Source organism: Natator depressus, chromosome 2 (genome assembly GCF_965152275.1).
Source record: "Natator depressus isolate rNatDep1 chromosome 2, rNatDep2.hap1, whole genome shotgun sequence".
NCBI classification, from domain to species: domain Eukaryota; kingdom Metazoa; phylum Chordata; order Testudines; family Cheloniidae; genus Natator; species Natator depressus.
In genome coordinates this window covers 28,922,346-28,937,989 of record NC_134235.1, presented here as the reverse complement: position 1 = coordinate 28,937,989, position 15,644 = coordinate 28,922,346, and the positions used below count along the sequence as shown (strand labels likewise).

General features: G+C 40.3%; 1 protein-coding gene across 1 annotated transcript in view; it reads right to left on the bottom strand.

The window, feature by feature from the left end:
• Positions 1-15,644, bottom strand: part of CSMD3 (CUB and Sushi multiple domains 3) — a 1,169,988-nt gene that overhangs the window by 597,771 nt on the left and 556,573 nt on the right. The gene's annotated exons all lie outside the window — the stretch shown is intronic.

Here is a 15,644-nt window from a genome sequence, read left to right as displayed (position 1 = left end):
AAATGTTTGTGCCGTACATTCTACAATCCAATACATTTTCTTCTTATACATCTTGAGGATCTGCTACCATTTCTGGCCTTGGATTTCATTTGGAAACAGACTAGAATAGACTACTTAGAAAGCTAAAAGTGCTTTCCAAAAGGATTTTTTTTTCCATGTGCATTGATGAAATAATGTGTTTTGTTCAAGGAAGAAAAACACCTGACATCTGCAGTTAATAAGGTACTGGTCTCAGCATTTTTTAGCTTTTTTGTAGTGAACCTTGGAATATATAGATTTAATCAATTTAAATTTTCTTGAACAAAATGTTCTTCTTGATATCTTACCCGGCAAATAAAAATACATTCTGCTTACACATTTTTTCATAAAGTCTACAAAAATATATACTCTCTGTCTCACATAAAATGTATGTTCAACCTGCTTTTGCCTGTAATGGAATACTTTGGAAGTTGTTATACTGTGTAAAATGTTGAGATTTTTGATGAGTACAAGCTTCTTTGTTTTTTTAAGAAATCAGAAATCGTAAGACAATATTAGTCAAAAAATGCCCCAGACATCATATTTTTCATTCTCTTATAATCTAGATTCCTACACAAGTCAATAAATCCATACTATTCCTAGGCATATATGTTTGAAATTTAAAAAAATAGCATAATGGAAAACAAATCAGTAATGGTTTAGTGGCATTATTTTATGCTCAGTGTAGGAGATTCTAGTTTGAGAACGTCACCAATTTCCTAATGCTGTTACTGCTTGAGAGAGACTGTGAAAGATGCTTTCTACACATGTTCCCAAAGAAACCCATTTAAAAATATTTGGTCCAGTCCAGTGTATAAAGGTGCAGCCATGGTGTACAGAAGCCATTTACATTTTGTGGGATAAAAATTAATTTACAGACCTGTCACAATAAAGCTAAGGTCTAGGGTTGCCAATTTTGGTTGGACATATTCCTCGAGGTTTCATCACATGACATAATCTTTAATTAAAGATTAATCTTTAAATCCTAGAGACTCCAGAATAATTCTGGAGGGTTGGCAACCCCACTAAAGCCAACTTTTTAGCATTCTGAGGTCATTTGCTTGTTCTGACAGAAGAGGAGGGGCAACATGATCACAGTCATCAGGTTAAAGGATGGTTTCCCAGAAAAATGGAATATGGATTACGCTTTGGGACATAGATTATCTGTTACTATGTGTTTGTATAACACTTAGCACAGTTGGGCCCTTGATCTCTGTTGGGGATTTTGGGCACTGCTACACAACAAGTAAATAATAGCAGCAATATGACAAACAATAATGGATTTTCCTAACTGGGGAAATATGTAATGCAAATGTTATAGCTGAAAAATGCACCACAACATCCTTCTTAAGTGTAGGAAACAATAAAGGATTCTTTGGTGTGAGTAGGCCACAGACCTTATTCCAAATGTGCTTCACAAACAAACCACACTATGAAAAACACAAACTTGTCCCTTCCTGGAGTTTGGCTTTATTAGTTAAAAAAATAAAAATATTACATAAAAATCATCTCAAACCTGCTCCTCAGGTTTGTCTGCTACTATAGTTCTTTCCTCAAGACTCAGAAAGGTCGTCCCCTAGATCCTCTCTCCTCAGAGAACCAATCCCACCATACTTATATGCAGGTGTCATAATAAATCACCAGACTTACTGAATCAACAGAACCTACTTAACCCTTTCCCAGTAGGCTCAACAGAGGAGATGGGCTGACTCAGTCAAAAACTACCATGCTGTTGATTATTGCTGAGTTTCACATATTTCCTTTTGTCTATGCTGGAAGAAATCTAATTCTTCCAATACAGGGAGAGAGTATGAAAAAGGCCAAGGTTTAAAGTTTACTAGCTGTGTTTCAGTGTTGCAAATTATATCATATTTCAGATGCACTTTCTAAATTATATATGCACAGTTGAAAAAGCATAATTTCAGTATTTCAGGGTACTGTATCCCAGAAGTAAGAATAAAATAACAAACTAACTTTTCTTGCAGGGTATGTACATAAATATATTGCCAAAACAAGAACTTATTTAAAATCCTGTGACAGCTTTCCTACAAATAACTGCCAGGCAGAAGCTCCTCAATCTTTTTCATCTAGATTATGATTTTTTTTTGGTGCTCAAGTTGATATTTAATAATATCAACCTGAAGCTGTCTACACCTGATCCAGTCAATCTCTAAATATATAAAGAACTGCTGTTTGACGGGAAGAAATGTCAGCCACATTGTTAAACAGGCCCCTAAAGCAAGGCTGATTTAGAAACAGATTATGAAAAAGGCTAATGTAGTGCCCATCTTTAAAAAAGGGAAGAAGGAGGATCCGGGGGAACTACAGGCCAGTCAGCCTCACCTCAGTCCCTGGAAAAATCATGAAGCAGGTCCTCAAGGAATCAATTCTGAAGCACTTAGAGGAGAGGAAAGTGATCAGGAACAGTCAGCATGGATTCACCAAGGGCAAGTCATGCCTGACTAATCTAATTGCCTTCTATGACAAGATAACTGACTCTGTGGATGAGGGGAAAGCAGTGGACGTGTTGTTCCTTGACTTTAGCAAAGCTTTTGACACGGTCTCCCACAGTATTCTTGCCAGCAAGTTAAAGAAGCATGGGCTAGATGAATGGACTATAAGGTGGATAGAAAGCTGGCTAGATCGTCGGGCTCAATGGGTAGTGATCAATGGCTCCATGTCTAGTTGGCAGCCGGTATCAAGTGGAGTGCCCCAAGAGTCGGTCCTGGGGCCGGTTTTGTTCAATATCTTCATAAATGATCTGGAGGATGGTGTGGATTGCACCCTCAGCAAGTTTGCAGATGACACTAAACTGGGAGGAGAGGTAGATACGCTGGAGGGTAGGGATAGATACAGAGGGCCCTAGACAAATTAGAGGATTGGGCCAAAAGAAATCTGATGAGGTTCAACAAGGACAAGTGCAGAGTCCTGCACTTAGGATGGAAGAATCCCATGCACTGCTACAGACTAGGGACTGAATGGCTAGGCAGAAGTTCTGCAGAAAAGGACCTAGGGGTTACAGTGGACGAGAAGCTGGATATGAGTCAACAGTGTGCCGTTGTAGCCAAGAAGGCCAATGGCATTTTGGGATGTAAAAGTAGGGGCATTGCCAGCAGATCGAGGGATGTGATCGTTCCCCTCTATTCGACATTGGTGAGGCCTCATCTGGAGTACTGTGTCCAGTTTTGGGCCCCACACTAAAAGAAGGATGTGAAAAAATTGGAAAGCATCCAGCGGAGGGCAACAAAAGTGATTAGGGGACTAGAACACATCACTTATGAGGAGAGGCTGAGGGAACTGGGATTGTTTAGTCTGCGGAAGAGAAGAATGAGGGGGGATTTGATAGCTGCTTTCAAATACCTAAAAGGGGGTTCCAAAGAGGATGGATCTAGACTGTTCTCAGTGTACCAGATGACAGAAGGAATAATGGTCTCAAGTTGCAGTGGAGGAGGTTTAGTTTGGATATTAGGAAAAACTTTTTCACTAGGAGGGTGGTAAAGCACTGGAATGTGTTACCTAGGGAGGTGGTGGAATCTCCTTCCTTAGAAGTTTTTAAGGTCAGGCTTGACAAAGCCCTGGCTGGGATGATTTAGTTGGGGATTGGTTCTGCTTTGTGCAGGGGGTTGGACTAGAGGTCCCTTCCAACCCTGATATTGTATGATTCTATGATCTATGAAGATTGTCCTTAAAGTTGAACAGAAAGCTTTAGTAAAAGGAGGGAACAGACAATGTTCTAAACATCAAGAATCTGTGTTTTTGTAGACTGGAAAACTTAAAATATATTTTCATTGCAAAACAAATTATTTAGGGGGAAAAAAAAGCTTTCCCTCAATTTATCTGCCAAGACCTGAAATCAAGGCTTTCCTGAAGTGGTATGAATCTGTTTAACCTCTTTGTGCCTCAGTTCCTCAACAATAAAATGAGAGTACTGATACTTCCATTCATCACAGTGGTGCTGGGTGAATATATTAATTCATCTTAATGAGGGGCTTAGTTATGGTTGCTATACAAGAACTTAGATAAGTAGCACTCAGAGTTGTTACTTTAAAGTTATTTATTATTTTTAATGAAGCAGCACCCACATTGTGCTAAGCACTGTATATAGCTGAAAGAAGAGACAGTCCCTGTCCAATAAGTTTACAGTCTAAAAATGTGGCAACACAACAAGTCCTATGAGATCTTGCCTCTTCAGGCTCTTAGGAAAGTGTTTTAGGAAATGCGGCTTTACCCTTGTAAAAGAAAAAGTGGTAGTTCCATATCAGTATGAGGCACAGTTTAAAAATAAAAAGGTTAGAAAAGAAAATGTAGACAGAGCATGGGGGCAGGCAGAGAAAACAGAGGCAAAACAAGACCAAAAAAAAATAGTTATCAGGTAATGAACGGGGATAAGCAAAGGCAAAATGGATGAGAGAAATATACAAGATGAGAGAGTAAAATGCAAGAGGGTGAGAAAACAAGAAAGGGAGATTGCATTTCTTCCCCCAGCCACATCATTGTAAACAATGGAGAAAAATCCCTCCAAGCATGACTAAGGGCATGTCTACCTACACAGTGGGGAAGACGCTCTATGCCAATAAGAGAGAGCTCTCCCATTGGCACGAAAAAACCAATTCCGCACACTGACATAACTGTAGATATCAGCCCTTATGTTGGTGTAACTTTTGTCGCTCAGGGAGGTGCGACATAAGTTGTATGACATAAACTGTTGTGTAGACATAGCCTAAGCAAAGGCTGTTTTTGTGCCCAAATTTCCAGCATTCCTCCCTATCAATGCAGTAAGAGAGAGAGCCTATGTTTATCGCACAATCCTCAGCACTACTCCCTAGAACTATAGGACAAGATTTTAAAATGTTTAATGTTTCTAGATAAAATATAAAGACTTACACTTTTGGAATTTGAACAGAGAACATACTGGAGGTGAAGGCATACATAACATATATAGTATACTATTGTTAGTATTTCATTCTTAGGTTTGGGTTTTTTTTTGCATATCATTGTTGCTCTAGTTTCCTAATTAATCTTTTAGACAGGCATTTTATCCAAAACAGAAGAATGGGTCATATGTGTTTTGCAAGCTAATAAAACATTTGTTTTAAAAAGAGGTTTTAAAATTTATGTATTTATTACAACATATTTAAATAATTTTCATAAAACAAAGTGAGTAGGAACATAAAATAATATTATATGTAGTACTACTTAATCTTAAAAGGCAAACGACATTTTCAGTACATCACATGTCCATATCAGAGAATCTCTCAACTCAAATATACAGAAAAAGAGAACTTACATTCTGGAATAGGTTTCAGATAATGGTCCATTCTAAAACCTACTAAATTATCGAGTATTAAAATATTCATGAAATCACTTTCAGGTGGAATTATTTATCCAAAACAAAAGATAATTAAATTAAAAAAAAAAGAAAATCTAAATTTGGCTTCCTGATGTTGGTTAAAATGTGTAGTAGCCCCATTAATAAAATAGTTTTTTGTACAGCCAAGTCTCTGCTCCTGGAAGTTCCTGATGATGTATTTGACAAAAACAGCTGGGTCTTTACAGAATCAGTGTCAGGAGGATACTGAATGGTTACTAACAGAAATATTATTGGAGTTACTCTGCATTCACACTGGAGTGACTAAAAGCAAAATTTGGCTAGGTATACTGAAAAGTTCCTTATTGTAGCAATTTGGAATCTTCCTGACACCAACTCCATAAAGAACCAATTGTCTCTATCATATGGCTATTGAAGAACTTCCACGCACAGAGACTTCACCTTCCATGGCTGCCATGGAGGAACATCAAAATATCTCAGCATATAAAAATGGCAAATTATCCAAATATGGTACAGACCACAATTATTAAAATATAGTCCCCAAAAGAGTTTCTGGGTCAGGAATTAATCCACATATAAGCCTGTTTCAGAGTAGCAGCCATGTTAGTCTGTATCCGCAAAAAGAAAAGGAATACTTGTGGCACATTAGAGACTAACAAATTTATTTGAGCATAAGCTTTCGTGAGCTACAGCTCACTTCACTGGATGCATGCAGCAGAAAATACCTACTGCATGCATCCAGTGAAGTGAGCTGTAGCTCACAAAAGCTTATGCTCAAATAAATTTGTTAGTCTCTAAGGTGCCACAAGTACTCCTTTTCTTTTTGCGTATAAGCCTGTGTGTTAAATCACAGTACTCATCCCAGGTGATCTCAATAAGTGTTTGCAAAGAAAAATGTGCTGGAAAGTGAAATGACCGCCCCCACACATTATTGGTAAGAGTTGTCATCTAGCTTGTAGGAAAAAGTGCATGGCCCCTTTAAGGGCCTGGTAGTTAGAGAATGACTTGCTGCACAAGTTTCAGACCAGGTCACCATGGGGAGGCTGACCCATCCCCTCCCCCAAGTGACCAGAAGAGAGGGGAGAGTATTTAGGTCTATGCCAGGGCTGGAAATGCCCTCTTCAACCTGGACCAGGTGGATCAGCACTCACCATCCCACCCATGGAAGTAATGAAATATGAGGTTTTGTCATGATTTGCTATGGGCATTATGTTAATCATTCCTTTCTCAGGGGGTTGGGAAGAATTTTTTCCCCTCACCGCCAGATTTGCCAAGGAAAGGTAGAGGTTTTTTTGACCTTCCCCACAGTGGGTTGGGGGCTTAGTTGGGAAGGACATGAAACAGGGGTCAGGCTATGATTATGTAACTCACTATGTAAGTATGGGGCAGATGTCCAATGCAGGTTACCCCATAGGGAAGCGATATGATAATCAGATCAAATGGACTGGTAAAGGATTTGAAGGAGATATTCTTTAAAGGAGTAGGAAAAGGGGGAGAGGGATTGTGGCTCCCATGACTTTTTTTATTTTGGGGGAGGGGGGTGGTGAATATATCCATTCTGTTATTAGGGACTTGTTCTTAAATCAAGAAGTCAAAAATGTGCCATGACCTTAATGCAGTGTTTTCTAATTCAGCTACCCAAATTTCCACTCCCTGCATCTGTGCAGATATGGCTTCCATTTTTATTCTCTACTCCATTCAGATAATTCTGTATGTCATCCAGTTGATGTGCACCAGTTCCAAACCTTTACTGATAGCATCCTTTAACTCTACAAAGCCAATTTCCATCCAAAATCTCATCCAACTGGTTCTCTGTGTTGTGGATCTACCAACTTTACACAAAAGGCCTTGGCATGAAAATGTTTTATCTAGGGCATATTGGCTGTTGGGATATATATGTCATCTACAATGAATAAACAAACACTCTCAAGGAACACAACAAAAAGAATTGCCTTGAAAATGAAGGTTACTTACTTGTAACTGAGGCTTTTTGAGATTGGCTTTGCACATTCCCACTCTTGGGATACATGCTAATCAATGCCATTGAAAAGTTCAGCCTTCTGTTAGCAGCTCCTCTTAGAGGGCTCAGGTTCCCCTTTCCTACTTCTCCTCTCAGCATTCGGGCACATTCTGAGGGAGAAGATATAAAAGGGGCAAGGCAGATTGCTAATGCAGAATCATGGTTAGCTGGGATTCTGCAGAAGAGGGGAAGGTGGGTGGGGAGTATGAAGAACCCTTGTAAAAAAGTCAACTACCATAACTGAGAGAAAGAGAAAGAAAGAGAGTAGGTAAGGACTGCTGAACTGATCTACCAAATTGGGATCTGATCTAGCTGCTATATTTAAGACATAATTCTTAATAAATGTATGTGTTAAACTCAATATGACCATTTAATAAATTTCAGTTAGTGGGATATGCCTTAAATATGCTATAAAAGCAGCCACTGAACTAGTGGAGTGTGGAACATGGGGGAGACCATGAGGCATTGTTATAACTTTCTTCTATACACAGCCAACACATCAAGATAATGTTTTGGTGGAAATGGTATTTCCCTTATGGTTACTCACATATGAAACTGTTTTTGAAATTCTAAAATCTTTGGTCCTATCTAAATTGCAAGTTAGCACATTTTTATTATCCAAACAATTTAATTTGTACTCTGTCTTATGTAAATATGGTCTGGGACACCTGTAGAGTAATGGATCGATTGATATGGAAATCGGAAACAACTTTAGATATAAATTTTGGGTGAGGACAAAGAACTACTTTATCTTTATGAAAACTTGTAAATGAAGGGCCAGCCACTATGGCATGAAGTTCACGGACCCTCCTGGCTGAAGTTATTGCATAAATGTGGTTTTAACTGAAACATGAAATAGAGAAGAAGAAGAAGAAGAAGAAAACTTTGAAGGATGGAGACATAAGCTTTGTTAGCACAAAGTTTAAATTCCATGAGGGAATTGGCTCTCTCACAGGGAGATAAAGATTTAGCAAACCTTTCAGATACCTCTTGGCAATTCTGTGAGAGAATAAAGATTTACCATCTATTGGCATATGAAAAGCTGCTGTTGTACTAGATGTACCTGGGGTGATGCAGTAGACGAACCCTTATTCTTAGGAACAGCAAATACTCTCATATGGATTGAATAAGAACTGACTCAGGACATTACCACGTATCCGTAATGAAAATCTTTTCCATTTTAAATAACTTTTTCATGTTTATTATCTTCTAGCTTTACCTAAAACACATTGTACTTCTGCATCCTATTGCCCACATTGTCATATGCAACTAAAGTGGATCTGGAAAGTACACCTTCTGTTGCTGCTGTCACAGGTAGTCCGGTGATATTGGTAAGCATTTGTAATTTCTTTTAGAAAGAAGAAGTAAGTCTGTTTTCTACTGTCGTGGCTAAGTTGGGATGATAAGGATCACCCCAGTTTGGCTGAATCTTGTCTGAACTTCACAACCCAACATTAGGTAGGAAAGCATAAATCAGCTCTATATCCCAGCTGAGGAGGAATGTACCTGTAGGAAGTGAGCATATGCTCATTATCTTGAACAATAATGACAGCACTTGACATTGAACCTTGTGGCAAATAGGTCTATATTTGGCATACTCCAAAAAGGAAAAAATGTCCTGGACTAGAGTCTCCTTTAAGGACCATTTGTGCATCCGGAAAGAGTCTCTGCTTAGTTGCTTTGCTAACTCTTTGAAAGATCCTCCACATGCAGAACTACTGTATAAATCTTGTGCATTATATACCAGTCCCAATGATTTATTGCCTCTTTGCAAAGCTGTAATGACTGAGCCCCTTCCTGTTTGTTTACATAGTATATTACCATCCGATTGCCTGTGGCCATTTTAACCAAGGTCCTTGCACCTGAAGAAGGAATGATCTGAGTGCCAAACAAATTGCTATTAGCTCCAGAACACTGATATTAAGGTGACACTCTTGCTGATTCCACAGGTTTTTTGTTAACAAATTGTTGAAGTGTGCCCACCAGCCTGTTTTGAGGTGTCTTTTGTATTTATCGTGGAAGGAGACGGAGGGTTGATACATGTTCCTGGTCCCTCCACCATAACAGTTTTCTGGATTTTCTTTGGAATGGTAACAATTAGCTTCATGTTGTCTACTGAAGGTCTGAAGCTTCTTACCAAACAGTGTGGAAGGGGTCGCATTCTTAGTCTTGCATAAGGAGTGACATAAGTATTTGATGTAATAAGACCCAGTAGGGAGAGGGAGAAACTTACTCTCTGAGATGGACTTTAAAGCAGAGACTGAATGGTAAATTTCAGTATCAGAAATTTCTTCTCCAGGAGATAAGTCCTCACCATGCAGGAGTTTAGAAGTGATTCCATGAAAAAAATATTTGTGATGGGGTCAAAAGTTATTTCTGTTTATCAAAAAGACCAACTTTCGGAATAGAGAGCCTGTGAATTGAGTGACTTCTTTCAGATCATCTTCAGAAGATACTTTTTAGGAATCAATTGTCTAAATAACGAAAAACAAAAATCTCTTGTCTTCTTAGAAAAGCTGCTACTACAGACTGACATTTTGCAAATACTTGAGGTGCAGTAGAAAGGCTAATGGGGAGAATCCTGTACTGGAAATGGTCCTGTCCTGTGGCAAAAAGAAAGATACTTCCTGTGTGATGGTCTTATCAAAGTAAGCATCTTTGGTTTTCTACTCTCAATCTCAATCTAGATGGGAGAAGGAAGGAGGGGATAATGGATCCTAGTGTTATCATTTTGAAGCAAAACTTTCAGATGTATCTGTTCAGTTCCTCAGATCCAGGATTGGACAAAGATGCCAACTTCCTTTGGAAGTAGGAAATATCAGGAGTAGAAACCTTGATATCTGAGATCTACAAGAACCTTCTCTATTGCTCCCTCTCTTAGTAGAGAATTGATTTCAATTCTTAACACAGACTCATGAGAAGGGTCCCTGGATACGGAGGGAGAGGGAGGGTTTTGAATTGGATGGTATAACTATCTTTTATAGTGTCCAAAACCGTATGTCCATAGTGATTTTTGCCACTCATTGTAAGAACGGCATAAACCGACTCCAATGTTAGGGAAACAGAATTCAAGGTTGAAACGTTTTTCTCAAACTTCATAGAATCATAGAAGTGCAGGACTTGAAAGGACCTCAACAGGTCATCTAGTCCAGTCCCCTGCACTTAAGGACTATGTATGTAATAACTAGACCATTCCTGACAGGTGTTTGTCTAACTCAGGGGTGGACAACCTGAGCCTGAGAAGGAGCCAGAATTTACCAATGTACATTGCTAAAGAGCCACTGTAATAAGTCAGCAGCCCCCCATCAGCTCCCCACCCCCCACACACTCCCAGCGCCTCCCGCCCACCGGCAGCCCTGCCGATCAGTGCCTTCCTCTCTCTCCCAGCACCTCCTGATCAGCTGTTTTGTGGAGTGCAGGAGGCTCTGGGTAGGAGAGGGAGGAGCGAGGGCATGGCAGGCTCAAAGGAGGGGGTGGGAAGCGGTGGAGTGGGGGCAGGGCCTGTCGCAGAGCCAGGGGTTGAGCAGTGAGCACCCCCCCAGAACATTGGAAAGTTGGCACCTGTATCTCCAGCCTTGGAGTCAATGCCTATACAAGGAGCCACATATTAACTTCTGAAGAGCGGCATGTGGCTTCGGAGCCACAGGTTGGCCACCCCTGGTCTAACCTGTTCTTAAAAACTTCCAATGACAGATACTTCACAATCTCCCTAGGCAATTTGTTCCCATGCTTAACCCTGACAGTTAGGAATTTTTTTTCTTAATTTTCAACCTAAACCTCCTTTGCTGCAATTTAAGCCCATAGCTTCTTGTCCTTTCCTTAGAGGTTAAGGAGAACAATTTTTAACCCTACTGCTTGTAACAACCTTTTATGTACTTGAAAACTGTTATCATACCCTCACCCTCAGTCTTCTCTTTTCCTGACTAAACAAACCAATTTTTTTCAATCTTTCATGTGAGACAGTTTCACAGGGATTGGCAACTTTTGGCATGCAGCCCGCCAGGGTAAGCCCACTGGCGGGCCGGGCCAGTTTGTTTACCTGCTGCGTCCACAGGTTCGGCTGATCTCACCTCCCACTGGCTGCGGTTCACTGCTCCAGGCCAATGGGGGCTGCAGGAACTGGCAGTCAGCACATCCCTTGGCCAGTGCCACTTCCCACAGCCCCCATTGGCCTCAGAAGTTGAGGGAGCTGAGGCTACTCCTACATTTTCATCTGGAGAGGAGCTGCCTATGAGTTCATGGTGTTGATGTAAAATTTTGATTTGTGGAGATGCAACACATTTCTCTTCCTCATCATATAAGATGTCTTGGATAACCATAAGGGGCCTTGGTATGGGATCCATTAGCATGGGATCTGATTGTCCCAGATCCGAGTGTCTTAGACTGAGTGTCCTGGATCTGCAAAAATATTCCTGCCTCGGTGCAGATGCAAGGTGGTAGCTCTTGAAACAGGTTGAGATAGAAACTCTGGATTTGGGCAGAATGGCCAAAGCATCCAGAGATACAATTCCCAGTCCTGCCAGCTTGTCCAGTTCAGTACAATATAACAGTTAAGAGAATGTATGCGGTTACAAGAGTCCATCTCAAAAGAATGCCCCTTAGAAACTTAAGGATCTGGATAAATGGTTGGATCCAACTCTTCCTGTGAATGAGGGTCCAAGCCCAGATCTGACAAGGAATTGGGGATACCACTGAGGTAGGAATTTGCAATAGTGTCAGAGGTGACAGGGGTCTTGGGATTTGGAGGTAACATAACCAAGGACTCACATGGAATCTGAAGAAGGCTCACAATCATCCATGATCAGCAGCTGGAAGAAACTGATGCAACAACCATGGCTGGGCCCCTTGTAGAGCCCTTCCCTCAGGATGTGCTCAAACATGGAGGTGGGGAGGGAAAGGAGGCGTGTGAGCACTCTAACAGGCACTGCTAACAGAAGTCTACACAATTCAATGGCATCAGTTGGAACATATCTCAGAAGTGGGAATTTGCAGAGGACACTTGAAAAAGAAAAGAATTTATCTCCAATTTCCAGTTGAACAGAACTACCTTTCAGACACATAGGCACTCAGATACCATGGAGGTATTCAATTATCATGGTGATGAGGCAGTATAAAGAGTACCATTTAGGGAAAAAATATAAGTTTAGGTAGATTATTTAAATAAGTATGCAAATACACACACAAAAGAATAAAATGGAGATGAGAATGTAAGTGGTCACCTTTGTGCTCTCCTTTCTACATACACACATAGCATTAGTTTAGTTATTGAAGAACTACTATTTCTGTGAAAGAATAAATGTACAACAGGAATAAAATGGCCTGTGTATAATAAGACACTGTCCACAAATGACCTGCCCTCTAAAAGTGAATCATGTAAAGAATGAAAGCAGGTATTTAAACTGTGCAAAATATCTAAATCAAACCTCAAATTCTCTTTCAAATGTACCAACTGTTCAAGGTTTGCTGTATTCACAAACTGCACCCTCTGCCTCTGAAATATGGTGAACATGATCTTGGGTTTTGGTGTATGTTTGTCTGTTCTGCATGCTTCATAAACCTGTCCATCTTCTCCTCTCAGCAGCTGCTTGCTTCTAATGTAAATAAGTCTGGACTTCCTTCTTACATTAGCTGTCTTAAGGGAGACCCTGTACTTGGAGAGTCAGTATGGTCCTTTATGAGCTAAAATTATGCTAGTCTTGGTTTTGAGTATGGCCCCTAAATATCATGGTGATGAGTTTATTAGAAGCATTATACATCAATATCCTCATGCAGCTCATTCCTCCTAGGGTGTGGGCTGTTCCCTTTATCTTAAGAGTGCTTTGTATGGACAGAGGACATATTGCCTCCTCAGATCCACCCCACTCCCTGCTCACCCTGCCAAAAAAACTGTCAAGAAGGAACAGGGAACAATCTTCTGTTCTTCCTGCTTAGCCGCTGCACTGAGCTCACAGAGACAGTCAGAACTCTTAGTTGGTAAGCTCTAGAAGAAGATTTGCCAAGGTTCCCTAGAATGTGGCAGCCTTGGGTTTCCCTAACTACCATGCTAAAGATTTAAGAACTTCTCTCAGCCCTAGCTCAGTAGAGCGAGATAGCAAGGATGTGTGGATTTTCTACCACTTGTGCTATATGACTGAATTGTTTAACTTACCCAGAATATTCTTTAGGATGGAAGGAAGTAGCAATCCATACTGAGTGGACTTCAGAAGACCCCATTAGTAGACCAGCCATCCAGCAACATAAAGGACCAGAGGGATGCACTGAAGGAGTCACATAGGCCCAGGAGAAACAAGCATATGTATATAGAGGGTAGAGTGTGTGGCAGCTCATGTTTCCTCCAGCCGACAGTAAGATAAAATGAGGGACCAGAGTTGTTAGGGGAAACAGAGCACCAGATGAGTAGTCCTTGTGATGGGGAGAAGGAGGAATGATTCAAGGGTAGAATAGTGGGTACCATCTGTATTTGGTTCCCCATGGAGGCTTAATCCTCCAAACAAGCCTTCAGGTATTGGCTCACTTTCAACTCTTTTGAAGTAAAATGCATGTTCATATTGTTCTAGTATCATTAATGAATACACTACAACTAGATAGTAGCATAATCTTATCTTTAGTCAGATGACCTCTGAATCTGCTCCTCCACGTCTGACCTACCTACACATGCCCAGGCCCACATTTCTTCTTATCACATTGATACCTCCTTGTATATATTCTATAGATACCTTAAATTTAAATGGCAAAAAATGAACTTCTAATCTTTTCTCCTAAACCTTTCATCTCCTCAGTTGCTCCATCATTGCTGACTTTGCCTCTACTCCTTCTCCCCAGCCCAACCAATCAAGCTTGCAGTATTGGAGTTTTATTTTACTTATTTTACTTCCTCCTCAAATCCAGGTTCTCTCCAAATCTGCTTACTTTTTGTGCATACTTCTTAAATATTTCCTCAAATATATCCCCCTTGGCAAAACTCCTGTTACCATCATTGTTTTCTTTCACCCAAAGTATGGTAACCTCCACATTTCTAGCATTTGTGACTCTCACAGCAACTCTTTTCAACATACGCAACATTCTGCAACTAAATAACCTTCTCCCACCACTCTGACCCTCTCCTCAAATCTCCTTTCTTGGACCCAGTGTTCTCCTGCATTAAGTTAATACCTGCTCTTATTTGTAAGGCTTGCCATACCTCTGACCCTGGCTATATCTCATCTCCTGTCCCTCCCCACTTTGCTCTCTGGGATCTGTTCACTCTTTTGATCGAGTTATTCTCTATTGCTTCTCCTCACAATCTCACTGTCACACTGTCCCCACACCTGCTTCTTACACCTGAGATGACATCATTCTTCCTGAACACCAAGCATCCTCATCTCCTCCTTCAAATCCCTGTTCAACACCTATTTATTTTCAGATTGCTACCCAACACTGACAAACTCCTTTGTGCTCACTTTTCCATCCTTCTCCCTGACCGAGATCTTTATTTTAAAATATCAATGTGAAAAAGATATGACTCACATGATTATTTGCTTTGACCCTTGCCCTTTTTTTCCACCTTTCTTTGTTGGCTCTCACCACATTTTCTGTTGCTCTAATTTAGCTACTAGGCTCTGCAGGGCAGGGACCATGTCATTTTAAAATCTGTGTCAAGCACCATGTGGGGCTATGGTGATATATCAGTATACCATTACCTCTGTCAGAAAATAAAACAATTTTTTTCTCTTTACTATTAAACTTTTGGGTGAAACAGATGTTTATGCCACATAGATAACCTAGGGTGAACAAGAGGATCCCACATGTTGTTGTGGCCAAAGACAGACAAAGTCACACATCACTGAGAACTGCCCTCTGACCAGACTTGATGGTTCTCTGAGGGATTCATACTTTGCTGCCATAAATTGGCTTGGCAAGCTCTGCATCCAATAAAAAGACGACCACATAGATACTGATACATCCTCCCAAAAGCTCACAAAAGCAACAGCAGTTTCATCTTATATACTACATATCCTCCTCATGCCAAACCTGCTCAAGAACTTTGTTAGTCAAGTTTATTTACACAACTGACTGATATACCTCAGTCTCAACCCACATATTATTCCAGACTTGGGCATCTGTTCAGATTGTTGTGATAGGCATGGCGGTTTAGGCACAGAAACTCATCTTTACATTTATTTACTATAAATCAAATCACATCTGTGTGCTTACACCTACACATATCACACAAATTATGGAATGGGTTAATTTCTGAAGTGAAAATATATTTGCTTGTATCAAGTGCCTGGATTTAAA